We start from the raw sequence: 5,000 nt of genomic DNA, 5'->3' as shown, positions 1-5,000 counted from the left end.
AAACAACTAGTTCAAACTGCAAAACCTAGTTGATAACCTGCAAAAGCGTGTCACTTGCTCAAAATGGAGAGCTCGTTCCTCAAAAGCAAGTATTGATGTCAATGAAAGTTTCAGTGTCTTCAAGATGAAAAGTCCTGACACCATTGATTATGAACAAGATAGTCAGATGGCTTTATCATGTTTTCATTATTTACTCTGTTAATTTTTTCCAATGCAAAAAAAGTCAGATTTTGGTGACACTTCCTGAAAATGCTCAAGACAGCACTATATACTGTTCGCACAGCCATTTGAAAACTACAGTAAAGTTAGACATCACTGCATTTAGTGAGGTATCTGAGTACAACACACTGAATATGTATGTTTCCAACACAATCTCACAGCAACTTTTTGATTTAGTGGCTAATTCGTATGAATTTGTGCGATCTAATTCATACAATTTAGTACGATTTGCTCATCCCCCAATGATGGTTGGGTTTATGGGTGGGGTTAGGTGCCACGCCTCCTTTTTAAAATCGTCCAATTTCGTACGACTGAACTCGTATGAATTAGCCACTAAACTGACAAAACGTAAAATACTAACGTTCTCTCGTGAGATCAGGCTGATGTTTCACATTTTTACTGCATTTGCTCTTTGCTATTCTAATTTATTGACAGCATTGTGCAAAAGAATAAACACACTCTTATTTACAACAAACATAAACTCCCTTTGGGTAGAGCTGTGCACGACAGTAGACAATATTGCAGTACATATTAGAACTGAACCTACAACCTACACAGGTCTGTAAATCATTCATCAAATTGTTCAATTTAGAAGACATTTTCAGGAAAAAAAGTTTTTAAAAGTTTTATAAAATTTGCTGGACAGATTTTTGACAACCCGTTTTGGTAACACTTTATAATAACTACACACTATGAATCATTTACTAAGCATTAGCAAATAGTTAATTCATTATTTGTTAAGCATTAACTCTACATTAATAAACGTTAGTAAGCAGTTTATAACTGCAGCTACAAATGCTGTATTCTTGACTTATAAGCACCTATATAATGTGCTTAATAATTGTATTTTCATACTTAGTTAATGATTTATTTTTCATTACTAAATTAAGTATCGCATTATTTACAAACCAGTTGTATTTAAGAGTAGTTGAGGGTTTTTAGGATCATTCAGAATGAGTTAGTAAATGATTAATAAACTATTGAAATCAACATTATTATATCTTATTATTCAGGCATATACTAATAGTTAACTAATATGTTAATAAATGCTTTATTAATTCAACTTCATGCAATTGTGTGACCTAATCTAAAGTGAGGACTATTTATGCTTTATAAATCCCTTATAAATGACAATTAAAGGCTCAGAATCAAATGAACAATAATCTTTGCTATCTTTTCTAAAAAAAATAAAATTACTGTAAAGTTTAAACATTGCTGAATAACAGGAGTGTCAAAATACGACATAAAACTGGATATAACAACAACAATAAAATAATTTAACAATATAATAAGATGCAATGTTTAAACTCTACAGTTATTTATTTTAGATAAGGTTGCAAAGATTTACTTTTCATTTGAAGTTCAGTTTTATTTGTGTATTTTTAAATGAAAAGGAATGAATAATGTCAATTTTCCTGTTTAGAATTTAACTGAGCCTTTAATTGTCATTTATAAGGGATTTATAAAGCATAAATAGTCCTCACTTTAGATTAGGTCACAAAACTAGATGAAGTTGAGTTAATAAAGCATTTATTAGCATATTAGTTAACTATTAGTATATGCCTGAATAATAAGATATAATAATGTTGATTTCAATAGTTTATTAATCATTTACTAACTCATTCTGAATGATCCTAAAAACCCTCAACTACTTATAAATACAACTGGTTTGTAAATAATGCGATACTTCATTTAGTTATGAAAAATAAATCATTAACTAAGTATGAAAATACAATTATTAAGCACATTATATAGGTGCTTATAAGTCAAGAATACAGCATTTGTAGCTGCAGTTATAAATTGCTTACTAACGTTTATTAATGTAGAGTTAATGCTTAACAGATCATGAATTAACTATTTGCTAATGCTTAATAAATGATTTATAGTGTGTAGTTATTATAAAGTGTTACCGGTTTATATGGAATGACTATTCAGCATTCACAAGTTTAGTTAATTTTGACTGACATGACATAAGCAAATGATAATGTTCTAAAACAGCAGAGAGTTGAATGAAAGGATGATGCATGTGCAAAAGCATTCACAATTAGTTGGAAGGAATGAGAAACTACTACTATGATGTGCACAAATGACTAGTTGTTTTGAGAAATGCATTAACTGTTGTGCAAATGTAAATAGTGTTGTGAGAAATGCACCAAAGCCATTGAGGAAAACTGTAACTCGAGTATGATTTTTCAGTGCTCTTTCCATCACTGTACTGGAGACATCGATTGTATTAAGGTTTTACAACCTTATTTTTGCTAAAACTATAAAACTGGATTAATAGTGTTAAAAATAGCTAATAATTCTGATTTGAACTGTATATGATGCCCAAAAAAAACAAAAAACTGGGTCTAACAATGCGACACTAAAAGATGAGAGGCTTTTGTTCCAGCGCTGCAGTGATCTAAGAGCCGCACACAATGAAGCTCTCTGTGAAATCACTGACCAGAAATTTGTCCACTTGAGGCGAAACTACAAGGCAGGACAGACCACAGGCACGCAGTTTGACGTCCTTACAGACAGACATAAAGTCATCCGGCGTCATCTAACCACTTCTTACGGGCCAAACACATGTATCTGGCCTGTCCACCGGAGAGACGGTTCCTCATCGCCATAATTAAACCTACATTTATTTTTATTTTTAATGTCTGTGTATGGAGGCGTTGTTTTAAATGTGACCCAACAGAAATAATAAACTCTCCAACGGGCATGACGACTGGTAATGTGTGTGTGTTTGTGTGTGTCTAGCTGTAGGTCAGGGAAAGGTTTCCGCTAAAAGTTGTTTCCGATGTCGTAGTGACTTCCAGCTGTTCGGAAAAAGGCAGGGGTTCGGGAAAGCAAACAAGACCAGCAAAGAAGAATGAAAACCGAAAAAACAGCACAGACAACAGAGGAAAAAATGTGGAAACTAAGCTAAATGTTGCTAATATAAACAGTACATGAAAAAGTATGTATTAATCATTACTGCATTCAAAATGGTAAAAAGCCTTGGAGTAACGATTGATGACCAACTAAACTTCTCTGAGCACATTTCTAGAACTGCTCGATCTTGCAGATTCGCACTCTATAACATCAGAAAGGTCCAACCCTTCCTATCTGAACATGCAGCTCAACTCATTGTTCAAGCTCTTGTTCTCTCCAAACTGGATTATTGCAACTCTCTGCTAGCCGGGCTTCCAGCTAACTCTATCAAACCTCTTCAGCTGCTTCAGAACGCAGCAGCACGAGTGGTCTTTGATGAACCCAAAAGAGCACATGTCACTCCGCTACTCACCCGTTTGCACTGGCTGCCAGTTGCTGCTCGCATCAAATTCAAAGCTCTGATGTTTGCTTACAAAGCGACCTTTGGCTTTGCTCCTTCTTATCTGCTCTCACTTCTGCAGATTGATGTGCCCTCCAGAAACTTGCGTTCTGTGAATGAACGTCGCCTCGTGGTTTCATCCCTAAGAGGGAAGAAATCACTTTCCCGAACTCTCGCATTCAATCTGCCCAGTTGGTGGAATGAACTCCCTAACTGCATCAGAACAGCAGAGTCACTTGCTGTCTTCAAGAAACGACTAAAAACTCAACTATTTAGTCTCCACTTTCCTTCCTAATCTGTAACTGCCTCTCTGGCTATACCACTAACTGTACTCTCTCAAAAAAAAAACTTACATTACTAATGCTTTGCTTCTTAGACTTTACACACCTGAAACTTGCCTACAGCACTTATTCCCTGCTGCTCTTATAGTTGTGTAAATTGCTTCCTTGTCCTCATTTGTAAGTCGCTCTGGATAAAAGCGTCTGCTAAATGACTAAATGTAAATGTTATATGTAAACTAAACATCACTTTATTATGAACTAATGATGAGTTAATGCATGTGCTAATCATGAACTAACTTTAACCACAACATGAGTCACTGGAGGTCATGTGTGAATAAAGGCTACCTTAATTACTTGTTAGTACATAATTGTTTGCTAATTAATAAATTATCACATTAGTTTATGCTTAATTTAACCACCATGAACTTATTCATTCATTTATTCATTTTCTTTTCGTCTTAGTCCCTTTATCAATCAGGTTTCGCCGCAGCGGAATGAACCGCCAACTTATCCAGCACGTTTTACGCAGCGGATGTCCTTCCAGCTGCAACCCATCACTGGAAAACACTCAAACACACTCATTCACACACACACACTACAGCCAATTAAGCTTACCCAATTCACCGATAGCGCATGTGTTTGGACTGTGGGGGAAACTGGAGCACCCGCCAACCCACGCCAACACTGGGAGAACATGCAAACTCCACACAGAAATGCCAACTGACCCAGCCAAGGCTCGAACCAGCGTGATATGTTAATAACCAACTCATGATAGGTTAATGTATAATTATATCATGCCTTTCTTGGAGGGGCACATCATTATTAACCCATTCTTAACAACTCCTTATGCACGTCCGTCTAGTGTGAGAACACTGAATAACAATAGAAAAGTGTTCTGTCTCAGTGGCTCAGCGGTTAGCACTGTTGCCTCACAGCAAGAAGGTCGCTGGTTCGACTCACGGCTGGGTCAGTTGGAGAGAAACGGAATATTAAGTGAGAAAGCAGTGGGCGTGGCTTGTTTTTTTCTACTGTGAGCTGATTGGCTGTTGTAAAGTAAAGATGGGGAAAGGGGTTTGTCGAGAGTTATTACAGCCTGACAGACTCCTCCTCCTCCTCACCATTTCTGTTTATTGTCAAAACTGACAGCTGGAGGGGCGTGGTTAAATATGTTAGCCACGCCCAATACCTCAGACAGATGT

At 36.2% G+C, this 5,000-nt stretch overlaps 1 protein-coding gene across 1 annotated transcript in view; it reads right to left on the bottom strand.

Annotated features, from left to right (window-relative positions):
* The window catches only part of prss16 (serine protease 16), a 36,051-nt gene that overhangs the window by 27,090 nt on the left and 3,961 nt on the right, over positions 1-5,000 (bottom strand). The gene's annotated exons all lie outside the window — the stretch shown is intronic.

This window comes from Danio aesculapii, chromosome 15, assembly GCF_903798145.1.
Source record: "Danio aesculapii chromosome 15, fDanAes4.1, whole genome shotgun sequence".
Lineage (NCBI taxonomy): Eukaryota > Metazoa > Chordata > Actinopteri > Cypriniformes > Danionidae > Danio > Danio aesculapii.
This window is presented reverse-complemented; position numbering and strand designations above follow the sequence as displayed.